Source organism: Cricetulus griseus, chromosome 7 (genome assembly GCF_003668045.3).
Source record: "Cricetulus griseus strain 17A/GY chromosome 7, alternate assembly CriGri-PICRH-1.0, whole genome shotgun sequence".
Taxonomy (NCBI): Eukaryota; Metazoa; Chordata; class Mammalia; order Rodentia; family Cricetidae; genus Cricetulus; species Cricetulus griseus.
Genome location: NC_048600.1, coordinates 101,115,447 through 101,130,657, shown reverse-complemented (window position 1 = coordinate 101,130,657; position 15,211 = coordinate 101,115,447). Strand labels below are relative to the sequence as shown.

General features: G+C 40.4%; 1 pseudogene; it reads right to left on the bottom strand.

Annotated features, from left to right (window-relative positions):
- Window positions 1–12,333: 12,333 nt before the first annotated feature.
- On the bottom strand, window positions 12,334–14,060 carry LOC100762784 (annotated as a pseudogene).
- Between the last annotated feature and the right edge of the window lie 1,151 nt (window positions 14,061–15,211).

Sequence of the window (15,211 nt, the reverse complement as noted above, 5' to 3'; positions counted from 1 at the left end):
CTCTCTGCAGTCTGGAATGCCATTGCCTTCCTTGATTCCTAAGGGATGTCTAATCATAGTCATTGATCTGAAAGATTGTTTTTTCCAATACTGTTACAAGAAAATGATAGAGAAAATTTTGTGTTTACCGTACCAACTCATAATAATTCACAGCCAGTTAAGAGATTCCAGTGGAAAGTTTTGTCACAAGGAATGCTAAATAGTCCTACTTTGTGCCAGCACTTTGTACAGCAACCTTTGGAAATATTTCCTAAGAAATTTCCACAATGCCTTCTTTACCATTACATGGATGACATTCTTTTATCAGATTCTAATAAAGAAACATTGGAACATATGTTTGAAATGGTGAAGGAAGTTCTGCCTCATTGGGGGTTACAGATTGCTCCAGAAAAGATAAAAAGAGGAAATTCTATTAATTATTTAGGTTACCAGATAGACTTACAGAAAATCACGCCATAAAAGGTATAAATTAGAAGATATTGTTATCATACTCTTAATAGTCTTCAGAAGCTGCTAGAAGAAATTTCTCAATTACAGACAATTATTGGTATGGGAGGACACGACTTAAAGCATTTAAAAATGGCCCTTAAAGGGGACAAGGACTTAAACAGTCCGCAAATATTATCCGCTGAGAAGGAAACAGAATTACAATGGGTAGAAAACAGAATATTGGATGCATATGTAGATCTGATAAACCTAATTTAGACTGTATTCTGGTTATCTTGCCATCCAGAGAATACCCTTCTGGGATTCTGATGCAGAGGGAAGACACCATATTGGAGTGGATATTTCTGCCACATAAACAGAATAAAAAGCTAAAGACATACATGGAAAAGATTTCTGATTTGATTCTAAAGGGCAAATTAAGACTCCATTTCCGGGTGTTGGTGGAGCACACCTTTAATCCCAGCACTTGGGAGGCAGAGGCAGGCGGATCTCTGTGAGTTGGAGGCCAGCCTGGTCTCCAGAGTGAGTGCCAGGATAGGCTCCAAAGCTACACAGAGAAACCCTGACTCGAAAAACCAAAAAAAAAAAAAAAAAAAAAAAAAAAAGACTCTGTCAACTGACTAGAAAAGATCCAACAGAAATTATAGTACCTTTAACTAATGAGGAAATTTCTTCCCTGTGGAAGGACAATGAATACTGGCAGATAGCTCCTATTGACTTTTTGGGAACAACTAGCAACAATTATCCCAAAACTGACAGAATTAAATTCATCAAAAAGACAATCTGGACCCTTCCATGTATTGTAAGACAAACTCCTATTTCTGGAGTTCTCATCTTCTACACTGATGCCAACAAATCAGGTAAGGCAGGTTATAAATCAGGAGAGGTAAGTAAAGTAGTTCAAAGTCTGTATATATCTGTACCGAAGGCAGAATTATATGCAATTCTCATGGTACTTATGAATTTTACAGAGCCTCTTAATATAGTTAACTGATTCTCAATATGCAGAGAGAGTTGTTTTACACATTGAGACTGCAGAATTTGTTCCTGATAATACAGAATTAACTTCACTGTTTATACAATTGCAGGACACCATCAGGAACAGAACTAGTCCTTTATATATAACTCATATCAGACCCCATATGGGTCTTCCAGGCCCACTAGCACAAGGCAATGATGAGATTGATCATTTATTAATAGGAAGCATGCTAGAAGCCTCAGAATTTCATAAGAAACATCATGTAAATAGCAAATGTTTGAAAAAGGACTTTTCCATCACTTGGCAAGCCAAGGAGATAGTGAGAAACTGTCCTACCTGTTCCTTCTATAATCAAGCTCCATTGCCAGCAGGCTGTAATCCTAAGGCCATTCAGAGAAATGAGGTTTGGCAGATGGATGTATTTCACTTGGCAGAATTTGGAAATTTGAAATCATACTATAGATAACATTTTCAGGGGTCCCATGGGCTACTGCTGTTATCTCTGAAAAGGCCGATTCTGTTATTACATATCTGTTAGAGGTGATGGCCGTTATGGGTATACCTGCACAAATAAAAACTGACAATGCTCCAGCATATGTTTCCACTAAATTGGGACAGTTTTTCAAATACTATAACATAAAGCATGTAACCGGTATACCACACAATCCTACAGGACGAGCAGTGGTAGAGATCTAAAAGAACACTAAAAGAAATGCTCCATAAACAGGCTGGGGGAACAAAACCCCCTAAACATAGGTTACATAATGCTTTATTAACATTAAACTTTCTTAACGCTAATGAGAAAGGACAAACAGCTGCAGAAAGACACTGGACTACAGAAAAAACAGCAGAACTGAATCAGCAGTATACTTCAAAGATGTACAGACCTCTGTATGGAAACCAGGACATGTGTTATGTTGGGGAAGGGGTTTCACCTTTGTTTCCACAGGAGAAGAAATAATTTGGATACCATCAAAGTTAATCAAGATTCGAAATGAAAATGAAAAACCTCTCGATGAGGAAGAATGACAGGTAACATACCAAGGTATATCTCATAAACTGTATAGAAACCTCCCAAAGGAAAGGGAAGTGTTTTGCCTTTATCTTCACAGGACAACTCATCTCCAGAAGTCAAAAGACACTGCATGGGTAGAAACTTAAGAAGAGAAAGTAGCTATAACCTTCAAACAAAAGGAATGTGCCATATGGTAAACGTTACAGCTGTCTCTCAGAGAACTCTATTTCTCTTTATTTCCTAGTCCCTATTTAATTAAACCAATGCTGGCTTTAGAGTTGGGTTTGGCTTTCCTCCTCTAAATCCAAGCATGTTGTTAAAATAAACTTCAGAGTTTCTGCATTATATCAAGAAGACAATTGATGTAATACAGAATAGGGGAAAGATTAGGGACTGTCATTTGTCTTTTCTTGGTTTTTTCTCTCAAGGTGTACACCCTTTCATAATTCTTATTTTCCCATGGTTGCCTTTCCCGGTATGCATACATATACAAGCAAATATCTCTCTGCTAACATTTATGTTTGAGTCCCACACAGCCCATGTAGACCTGCCTGACAGCAATCCCTGGATGCTCTGGAAAGAAAATGGACCACACCTCCTTGAGTACACTGGATCCAACTTGCTTCATTTCAACTGACACTCTGGTCAGAACTTTGGGTACTGACTTCAATCAACACAAGAACTTCAATCAAGATAAGGACTTCAACCTGGACCTTCAATCAAGCATCTCCCTCCAGACATGGACTGGATATAACCCATTCAGCATTTTTATCACACCAACATCTCTTCCCCCAGGACCCCACAAGGCTGTTGTCCCAGTTCAACAGGAAGTAGCATGGAGAATACTACGCCCCCTTTCCCCACTATTGACACCTAGTTAGGGCTAGTTTCCTATTGTTTACGGTTGGATTTGGAAGGAGGTATTCAAGCTTGGACATCTCTTTCAGATGATTTTAAGGGTTAGTTGGATTAGTTATATTTAAGATGTGACAATAGTAGATTATTATAACCTCATAATTTACCCTTATGATTGTTAATGATAGATAGTTTACACTGCTAAGTTTTAATCCTCTTTTAGACTAAAAGGGGAATTGTAGGGGAAATGTTAGCCACACCCTCTCGGGGACTGGCACAGGTGACGCAGACCACACACACTAGGGCATGGTCAGAGTGACCTAGCAAGACCTTAAATATGAGGGTCACACGCAGGCGACTCTTTCTGTTCCATGGTTCGCCCAGTTGTAGGGGACTGAATCCATCGGAAGAGTACTGTCCTATTAAAACATCTGTTCATCAAAGTTGCCCTGACTCCTTTGTGGTATGCATCAATTGTTCCCCACTATATGGAACTGCTTTTAAAATTTTTCCTTTTACTTATTACTATTGTGTATGTGTGTGCATGTGCATGATATGTGAGAATCAGTGTACGCATATCATGGAGCATACGTGGAAGTCAGAGGACAACTTCTGGGAGTCAGTTCTCTTTCCATTGTGAGATCTGAGGGTTAAACTCAGGTCATCAGGAGTGAACACAGCAAGTGCTGTTACCCACTGAGCTATGTCAGCAGCCAAGAACTGTCCCTTTAGTATATGGCATTAGTGCCTGTCTGGGGTGAAGGGATGCTTGTTCATGTCTCTCCAGGAAATCACATAGAATCTCATCGTATTCTAAGTACCTGTGAGCCCTTCCATGATAATTATTTCAGCTAGAACAATGGCCCTCAACCTGTGGTTCACCACCCCTTGGGGTGGAGAGTGTTGAACTACCCTTTTGCAGGGTTACATATCAGATATCTTGCATATCAGATATTTACAATATGATTCATAACTGTAGCGAAATTACAGTTATGAAGTAGCAACAAAAATAACTTTATGGTTGGGGCGGGGGCGGTCACCGCAACATGAGGAACTGTGTTAAAGGGTCACAGCATTAGGAAGGTTGAGGACCACTGTGTGGATAAGGTGACTTCTCTTTTTCTCCCACTGCTGTTTGGATAGAAAAACTGGGGTAGAGAGAAAGAGTATGTATGGGGCTAAGTGGGATTAGAGAGTGGTTGAAAACAAGCAAACAAACAAAAGCCACACCCACAATGAAACATTTATGCTTAAATATAGACTGTAAAGTCTGACCAATCATACAGAATGAACCAGGATATAAATCATGGGAATCTTGGGGAAAAAAAAGCTCTCTTTTGGGAACATTTTAAGGGAGGGTAGAATAAAAACTGGGTCCCCTCCCCTCAACCTTGTCTAAGGCTGCTCTTTAAAAAGTGAGATAAAAGCAAGTCTGATTGCACAGCAGGGTTAATCTATGGAAGACAAGATTACATTGCAAAGTCACAGGACATTGCTGTCACTTACCTATCACATTGCTGTGGCTCTTTAGCGTCAAGGTTGAAGTTGGAACAACTCAACCTGAGCACAAAGAAAAACAGCCCATTGCCCAGGCAGGCTGATGTCACACAGCTCTGATTTCCTCCAATAAGGGTGACAAAGCAGAACAGGGAAGGTAGAAAACAGCACACATCCGGAGACCCTGGAGAAGAGAGAAGGCGTGGGTTCAGGCCATCCAGAGATCCAGGTACAACATCTTCAACAACTGGTTGTTACGATAAATCTTTCCACCAAGAGCCGCTGAGCCCCACTGCCATGTGTGCACTTTACGCTAGCCGCCTGCCCGAGTTAGGGCCCAAATTAATACACAGAGAGACTTATATTAGGTTCAAAGCTGCTTGGCCAATGACTAGGATTCTCATCTGTTAGCTCAGACTTAATTATCATAAATCTATATATTTTATAAGACTTATCTTATCGGACGCCTTATTGGCGTCCCTCCTTGCCAGTAGCTCACATCCTGCCGCTGGAGGAGGTGAAGGGGAAAGCGGGACATTTCCTGTTTCTCCTTGCTATGTCACTTCCTGCCTAGAACACCACTTCTCTACTACATTTCCCAGAACCCTCTTTGACTCCTAGTCCTGCCTAACTTGCTGTTTCATTGGCTAAACAAGTACTTTATTCAATAATCAATAAAATAAACATACACAGTACATTCCCCATCAACTGGTGAATTCTGATCAGGTGCAAGCTCAGCCTTAAGAGTGACCTTTTTCTCTCCATTTCAGACTAGGGAACGATTATGGATCTATCTTTAATGTATATAATATAAACATACTTATATTATATATATTTATATCAATATACATAAATATATTATATACATATATGTTTATTTGTTTTTTTCAAGACAGAGTTTCTCTGTGAAACTTTAATGTAGTAGGTCTTTCTTTGGACTGCCAGTTTCTGAATAATGACATGAAGGCTTTTTATTAATTGTGAAACCTGACCTTAGCTTATGGTTGTTCCCAACTAGCTCTTAAAACTTAAATTAACCCACTTATATTAATCTACACTCTGCCAAATGACTCGTTACCTCCTCAGTACTGTATGCCCGACTTCCTCTGAGTCTGGCTGGCGAATCTCCTGTGCCTCAGATTCTTTCCCAGAGTTCCTATCTTCCCTATAGTCCCACCTATCTTCTCTTGCCTAACTATTGGCTGTTCATTATTAAGCCAATCAGAAAGTGCATCAGGCTGGTGAGGTTAAACAGAGACATCTTCACACAGTGTACAAAAAGATTATCCCAACATCTCCTTTTAGTTCAATAAAAGGCTCTTTCTCTAACATCCAATTCCAGTTCCCCCTCCCTCCTCTCCTCCCGCTCTCTCCACTCCCCCCTCCCATCTGCTCCTCAGAGAGGGTAAGGCTCCCCCTAGGAAGTCTACTAAGTCTGTCCCATCATCTCTTTGAGGCACCTCCACGTTTTCTTAACACATTTCCTCTGTAGATGGACATCTAAGCTGGTTCCACTTCCTAATATTATGAACAGCACAGCAATAAACATGGATGTGAAAAAATACCTGTGGTAGGACTTAGAGTCTTTTATAAATATACCCATGAGGCATTGCACTTGAGCACATGGTAATTTTTTTTAAAGTTCCATTCTGATTTCTTTGGTGACTGCATGGGGATACATATCAACAATAAATAAGGGTTCCCTTCCCTCACATGCTTTTTTTTTTAAATAACATAATCAAATGATTCTTTTTTAAAATTTAAATTAGAAAGAAGCTTTTACATGTCAATCCCAGTTCCCTCTCCCTCTCCTCCTCCCCTGCTCCCACCGGCTCCCTATCCCATCCCCTTTCTGATCCTCAGGGAAGACCTTCCATGGGGGAATCTTCAAAATCTGTCAGATCATTTGGAGCAGGGCCTAGACCCTCCCCTGTGTGTCTAGGCTGAGACAGTTTCCCTCTATGTGGATTGGGCTCCCAAAGTCCATTCGTACTAGGGATAAATGCTGATCCACTACCAGAGGCCCCATAGATTAGCCAGAGCTCCAAACTGACATCCTCGTTCAGGGGGTCTGGAACAATCCTATGCTGGTTTCCCAGCTATCAGTCTGGGGTTCATGAGCTCCCCCTTGTTCAGGTCATCTGTTTCTGTGGGTTTCTCCAGCCTGGTCTTGACCTCTTTGCTCATCACTCCTCTCTCTCTGCAACTGGATTCCAGGAGTTCAGCTCAGTGTTTAGCTGTGGGTGTCTGCTTCTGCTTCCATCAGCTACTGGATGAAGGCTCTAGGATGGCATATAAGGTAGTCATCAATCTCATTATTGGAGAAGGGCATTTAAGGTAGCCTCTCCACTATTGCTTAGATTCTTAGTTGGGGTCAACTTTGTAGATCTCTGGATATTTCCCTAGTGCCAGATTTCTGTTTAAACCTATAATGGTTCCCTCTATTATGGTGTGTCTTTTCTTGCTCGCCTCAACTCTTCCCCTGACTAGATCTTCCTGCTCTCTCCTGTCCTCTCCCTTCCTCTTCCCCCCTTCTCTTTCTTCTGACTCCCTCTCCCCTCCCCCATGCTCCCAATTTACTCAGGAGATCTTGTCCCTTTCCCCTTCTCCAGGGAGAACCATGTATGTCTCTCTTAGGGTCCTCCTTGTTTACTAGCTTCTCTGGCAGTGTGGATTGTAGGCTGCTACTCCTTTGCTCTATGTCTAATATCCATATATGAGTGAGTACATACCATGTTTGTCTTTTTGTGACTGGGTTTCTTCTAGTCCCATCCATTTGCCTTCAAATTTCAAGATTCCATTGGTTTTTTCCTCTGAGTAGTACTCCACTGTGTAAATGTACCACATTTTCTCCATCCATTCTTCAGTTTAGCTTGCTTCCAGGTTCTGTCTATTACAAATAATGCTGCTATGAACATAGTTGAACAGATGCCCTTGTTGTATGAATGTACGTCTTTTGGGTATATGCCTAAGAGTGGAATTGCTAGATCTTGTGGTAGATTGATTCCCAATTCATGAGGAACCTCCATACTGATTTCCAAAGTGGCTGTACGCTCCCACCAGCAGTGGAGGAGTGTTCCCCTTTCTCCACATCCTCTCCAGCATAAACTGTCATTGGTGTTTTTGATTTTAGCCATTCTGACAGGAGCAAGATGGTATCTCAGAGTTGTTTTGATTTGCATTTCCCTGATGGCTAACTAAGGATGTTGAGCACTTTCTTATGTGTCTTTCAGCCATTTTAGAATCCTCTGTTGAGAATTCTCTATTTAGTTCTGCACTCCACTTTTTAATTGCATTGTTTGGTGTTTTGGTGGTTAGGTTCTTGAGTTCATTGTATATTTTGGTGATCAGCCCTCTGTCAGGTGTGGGGTTAGTGAAGATCTTTTCCCACTTTGTGGGCTGCCATTTTGTCTTGTTGACTGTGGCCTTTGCCTTACAGAAGATTCTCAGTTTCAGGAGGTCCCATTTATTAATTGTCAATCTCAGTGTCTGTTCTACTGGTGTTATGTTCAGGAAGCAGTCTCCTGTGCCAATTTGTTCGAGGGTACCACCTACCCTCTCTTCTAAGAGGTTCAGTGTGGCTGGATTTATGTTGAAGTCTTTGATCCACTTGGACTTAAATTTTGTGCATGGCAATCAATATGGATCTATTTGCAGTCTTCCACAGACCAGAATCCAGTTATGCCAGCACCATTTGTTGAAGATGCTTTCTTTTTTCCATTGTGTAATTTTAGCTTCTTTGTCAAAAATCAGGTGTTCATAGGTGTGTAGGTTAATATCAGGGTTTTCAATTCAATTCCATTGGTCTACCTGTCTACTTGTGTGCCAATACCAAGATGTTTTCAGGACTATAGCTCTATAATAGAGCTTGGAGTCGGGGATGGTGATGCCTCCGGACATTCCTTTATAGTACAGGGTTGTTTTGGCTATCCTGGGTCTTTTGTTTTTCCATATAAAGTTGAGAATTGTTCTTTCAAGGTCTGTGAAGAATTGTGCCGGGATTTTGATGGGGATTGCATTGAATCTGTAGATTGCTTTTGGCAACATTGCCATTTTTACTATGTTGATCCTACCTATCCAAGAGCATGGGCGATCTTTCCATTTTCTGGTATTTTCTTTAATTTCTTTCTTTAAAGACTCAAAGTTCTTATTATACAGGTCTTTCACTTTTTTGGCTAGTGTTACCGAAAGGTAGTCTATGTTGTTTGTGGCAATTGTAAAGGGTGATTTTTCTCTGATATCTTTCTCAGCCCATTTATCTTTTGTATATAGTAGGTCCACTTTTTTTTTTTGAGTTAATCTTGTATCCTGCCACTTTGCTGAAGGTGTTTATCAGCTGTAGGAGTTCCCTGGTAGAGTTCTTCCGGGTCACTTGTGAAAACTATCATATCATCTGCAAATAGTGAAATTTTGACTTCGTCTTTTCCAATTTGTATCCCCTTGATCTCCTTTTGTTATCTTATTGCTCTAGCTAGAACTTCAAGTACAATATTGAAGAGATATGGAGACAGTGGACAGCCTTGTCTTGTTCCTGATTTTAGAGGAATTGCACTGAGTTTCTCTCCATTTAATTTGATGTTGGCTGTTGGTTTGCTGTATATTGCTTTTATTATGTTTAGGTATGTTCCTGTTATCCCTGATCTCTCCAAGACCTTTATCATGAAGGGGTGTTGGATTTTGGCAAAGGCATTTTCAGCATCTAGTGAGATGATCATGTGGTTTTTCTTTTTCAGTTTGTTTATATGGTGCATTACATTGATGAATTTTCATGTGTTGAGCCATCCTTGCATCCCTGGAATGAAGCCTACTTGATCATGGTAAATGATTTTTTTGATGTGTTCTTGGATTCAATTTGCCAGTATTTTGAGTATTTTTTGCATAATGTTAATGAGAGATATTTGGCTGTAGTTCTCTTTTTTAGTTGTGTCTTTATGTGGCTTGGGTACTAAGGTTATTGAGGCCTAATAAAAAGAGTTTGGCAATGACCCTTCTGCTTCTATTGTGTGGAATACTTTGAGGAGAATGGTATTAGCTGTTCTTTGAATTTCTGGTAGAATTCTGCCATGAAGCCATCTGGCCCTGGCCTTTTTTTGGTTGGGAGACTTTTGATGACTGCTTCTATTTCATTAGGGGTTATAAGTCTATTTAAATTGCTTATTCAAATTTTGAGGAGTACAGGTTTTCAAAGTATGACCTGATGATTCTCTGTATTTCCTGAGTGTCTGTTGTTATGTCTCCCTTTTCATTTCTGATTTTGTTAATTTGCATGTTCACTCTCTGCCTTTTGGTAAGTTTGGAAAAAGGTTTGTCTATCTTGTTGATTTTCTCAAAGAACCAACTCTTCCTTACATTGATTCTTTGTATTGTTTTCCTAGTTTCTACTTCATTGATTTCAGCCCTCAATTTGAGTATTTGCTGGCATCTACTCCTCCAGGGTGAGTTTGCTTCTTTTTGTTCTAGAGCTTTCAGTTGTGCTGTTAATTCTCTAGTGTGACTATTCTCCAGTTTCTTCATGTGGGCACTTAGTGCTATGAACTTTCCTCTTAGCACTGCTTTCAAAGTGTCCCATAAGTTTGGGTATGTTGTGTTTTCATTGAATTTTAGGAAGTCTTTAATTTCTTTTTTTTTTAATTTCTTCCTTGACCCAGGAATGGTGCAATTGCATATTATTCAATTTCCATGAGTATGTAGGTTTTCTGCAATTTGTGTTGTTCTTGAATTCTAACTGACAAGAAAGCATGGTGGTCTGATGAGACACAGGGTGTTATTTCAATTTTTTTGTACTTGTTGAGGTTTGCTATGTTGCCAAGTATGTGGTCGATTTTAGAGAAGGTTCCATGTGGTGTTGAGAAGAAGGTATATTCTTTTGTGTTTGGATGGAATGTTCTATAGATGTCTGTTAAACCCAATTGGGTCATAACTTCTATTAGTTCCTTTGTTTCTTTGTTAAGTTTCTGTCTGGTGGTCCTGTCTAGTAGTGAGAATGTGGTGTTGAAGTTTCCCACTATAAGTGTGTGAGGTTTTATGTATGATTTGAGTTTTAGTAATGTTTCTTTTATGAATGTGGATGCCTTTGTATTTGGGGCATCTCAGGTCAGAATTGAGACTTCATCTTGATGGATTTCTCCTGTGATGATTATGAAATGACCTCCTTCATCTCTTTTCATTGTTTTTAGTTTAAATTCTAATTTGTTAGATATTAGGATTGCTACCCCTGCTTGTTTCTTGGGTCCATTTGATTGGAAAATCTTTTCCAAACCCTTACCTCTGAGATACCGTCTGTCTTTGAAGTTGAGGTGTGTTTCTTGTATGCAGCAGAAGGATGGATTCTGTCTTCTTATCCATTCTGTTAGCCTGTTTCTTTTTATAGGCGAGTTAAGAACATTAATATTGAGGGATATTAATGACCATTGATTGTTCATTCTTGTTTACTTTGGATTTGTTGTTGTTGGTTGAATTGTGTGTGGATTTCCACCCCTTTTTTCTTTTGGCTGTTGGTAAAATGGGATTATCCGTTGCCTATGTTTTTCTGGTTGTAGTTAACTTCCTTGGGTTGTAGTTTTCCTTTTTCCTTCCAGAACTTTCTGTGGGGATGGATTAGTGTACATGTATTGTTTAAATCTGGCCTTGTCATGGAATAGCTTGTTTTCTCCATCTATAGTGATTCAAAGCTTTGCTGGGTATTGTAGTCTGGGCTGGCGTCTGTGGTCTTTTAGTGTTGGTAGAATATCTATCCAGGACCTTCTGACTTTCAGTTTCCATGGAAAAGCCAGATGTAATTCTGATAGGTTTGCTTTTATATGTTACTTGACCTTTTTCCTTAGCTGCTCTTAATATTCTTTTTTTTTTTTTTTTTTTTTTTTTTTGGTTTTAGAGCCTATCCTGGCACTCGCTCTGGAGACCAGGCTGGCCTTGAACTCACAGAGATCCTCCTGCCTCTGCCTCCCGAGTGCTAGGATTAAAGGCATGCGCCACCAACACCCGGCAATATTTTTTCTTTATTCTATATGTTTGGGGTTTTGATTATTATGTGGCAAGGACATCTTTTTTGTGTTATGTAAGCTGCTTGTACTTTCATTGGCATGTCTTTCTTTAGGTTGGGGAAGTTTTCTTCTACAATTTTGTTGGATATGTTTTCTGCACCTTTGAGGTGGGTTTCTTCACCTTCTTCTATACCTGTTATTCTTAGGTTTGGTCTTTACAAGGTGTCCCATATTTCCTGGATATTTTGTGTTAGGGGTTTGTTGGAGTAAAGATTTTCTTTGGTCAATGTATCTACTTCTCCTAGTGTATCTTTTTTTCAGGAATGTACAAATGTCTTTATTCAAAAATACAAAATAAATTATCTGTAGGCATGGACAATGACAGCAGTAAACCATTATGTATTGTCAATGGGAACCAGTAACTGATGGTTATAGTGATCAGCCAGCCTTCTCTTCAGTCATTTTCTTCAGGTGGCTTCTCTGAAGTTATCACTGAGGAACCTGCCTTGAGCTTCCTGTCACAGTTCACTGATAAGGGCAAAGCACTATTCTAGGAGTTAGAACATGCCACCTCTCATAACCCCTCCACTTCCACCCATTGCGCCCATTCTAGGGTCCTTCTCTTCTTTAGGAATTTCGGTCACTACAGCTTCTGCTGTAGTTGGCAAGGAGGCCACCCCAGCAGCATCCAGTAAAGCAGTTCTTACAACCTTTGTTGGATCAATGATTCCCTTTTCTACCACGTTCACAAAATCTCTGAGCATAGCATCATAACCAACTTCCGAGGAACTCTGCAGAATTTTCTCAACTATCAAAGATCCTTCAACACCTGCATTCTTAGCAATTGTCATTGCAGGAATTTTGAGTGCTCTTTTAATAATTTCTATACCTATTTTCTGATCTTTATTAGAAGACGTTAAGGAATTCAAGGCTGGGATGCATCGAAGCAGAGCACAGCCCCCTTCTAGAACAAGGCCTTCTTCAACAGCCTTCTTGTAGCATTGAGAGCATCTGTACCTCTGTCTTTCTTCTCATTTACTTCAACATCACTTGTTCCTCCAACCTTCAACACAGCTACTTTCCATCTGAAAGTTTAGCGAGTCTTTCGTTTAGCTTTTCCTTTTCATATTCACTAGTTGTGATGTCTAGCTGCTCAGTGATTTCTTGAATGTGTTTCTCAATTTGAGCTTTGTCACCCTTCCTTTCAAAAGCATGGTGTCATCTTTGGTGACAATGACGTCTCCAACTTTTCCCAAGTCATGAGCTTGAACATCTTCAAGATTTAGATTTAGCCCCTCTTCTCCAAATACCGCACCACCAGTAGCAATAGTCATATCTATAAGCTGATTCTTCCTATTGTCCCCCAAACCTGGAGCTTTGACTGCTATGACCTGAAGACCAACTTTTAGCCTGTTGAAAACCAGTGTGCTTAGAGCTTCTCCATCAACATCTTCAGCAATTATGACCAAGGGCTTCCGATGGGCATTAGCAACTTCAAGAGCAGGTACAATGGACTGGACACTAGAAATTTTCTTTTCACTCAACAGAACATAGGCATCTTGGAATTCCCATTTTTGACCTTTTGATGTGTTAATAAAATATGGGGAACTATATCCTCTGTCAAACCTCATGCCTTCCATATTTTCTAATTCATCATTCAGGATTTTTCCGTCCTTCACTGTGATGACGCCTTTCCTTCCAGCCTTTTTCATTGCATCAGAGATGATGTTTCCAGTGTCTTTGTCTCCATTTGCAGAAATTGTAGCAACCTGAGCAATTCCTTCAGGAGTTGTCACGGGTTTGGATTAGTTTTTTTTTAAGTTCAGCAATTACAGCATCAACAGCCAACATCACACCTCTCTGGATTTCTAGTGGATTAGCCCCTTTGTTGATCTTCTCAAAGTCTTCCTTGGCAATAGAACATGCCAGAACAGTAGCAGTGGTAGTGCCATCCCTAGCCTCTTCATTTGTGTTATTGGCAACATCTTGAACAAGTTTAGCTCTGATATTTTTGTATTTATCCTTTAGATAAATTGCCTTTGCAACAGTGACCCCATCTTTTGTGACTTTGGGACTTCCCCAACTCTGTTCAATAATCACTGTTCTTCCCTTTGGCCCCATTGTGTGACAGCTACAGTATCGGCTGAAAGGTCTACACCTTGAAGCATTAAGGCTCGAGCATCTGCGCCAAAGTTTACATCTTTGGCGTAGGCCGAGTGAGATGAGGAGCCAGTGCCCAGGACACTGGTCTCATCTGGTGAAGGACTGTGGGTAGTCGAAGCATTTCTGCGGGGCAGTGGTGGGAGGCCACGAGGCGAAGCAGGCCGTCGGTGGCAAGTGAGGGCATCCTAGTGTGTCTTTAATGCCTGAGATTCTCTCTTCCATCTCTTGTATTTGTTGGTTATGCTTGTATCTGTAGTTCCTGATTGTTTACCCAGCTTTTCTATTTCCAGCATTCCCTCCGTTTGTGTTTTCTTTATTGTCTCTATTTCAGCTTTCAGGTCTTGAACTGTTTCTTTCATCTGTTTGAATGTTTTTTTCTTGGCTTTCTTTAAGAGATTTGTTGGTTTCTTGTAATTTTTGGTTTGGTTTTTTCTTCCATTTCTTTTTCTTTTCTTATTTTTTTTGAGACAGGGTTTCTCTGTATTGTTTTGGAGGCTGTCCTGGAACTCACTCTGTAGATCAGGCTGGCCTTGAACTCACAGAGATCTGCTTGCCTCTGCCTCCCGAGCGCTGGGCTTAAAGGCATGGGCCACCAATGCCAGGCTTTCTTCCATTTCTTTAAGGGATTTCTCATATCCTCTTTGAGGGACTCTATCATTTTCATGAAGTTGTTTTTAAGATCATTCTCTTCTGCTTTATCTGCATTGGGATGTTCAGGTCTTGCTGGTATACAGTCCCTAGACTCTGGTGATATCATATTGGTTTTTCTGTTGTTGAATGTGTTTTTTGTATTGTCTTCTTCCCATCCCTTCTTCCCGTGGGTGTAGAAGGAGTCTCTTCTTCTCCTGGTAGGTACAGGACCAATGTTCCCTTCTAGTGGGTACAAACAATTCCAATACTCTGATGGCTCTTCTCTTCCCATGGATGGAGGTGGGACTAGTACTGGGGCCTTGGCAGTCTCTGGGTGGGCTGGACCCCGCCAGGATGGGATCCAAAGTGTGCAGTCCCCAGGCTGCAGGTGTCTCTGAGCAGGGCACTGTCTTTCCCTCACATTCTTGTGGAAATTTTTGGTAACTTATCTTGTCATTAGCCATTATGGCTTGGGTGAGATGGAGTCTCCAAGTAGTTTTAATCTGAATTTCTGTAATGGTTAAGTATATTGAACGCTTGAAAATATGTATGGGCTATTTGTGTCTCTTATTTTGAACATTTTCACAACTATAAACTTTCCCCTTTAGAACAACCTTAGCTGTATCCCAGAGGATCCAGTAG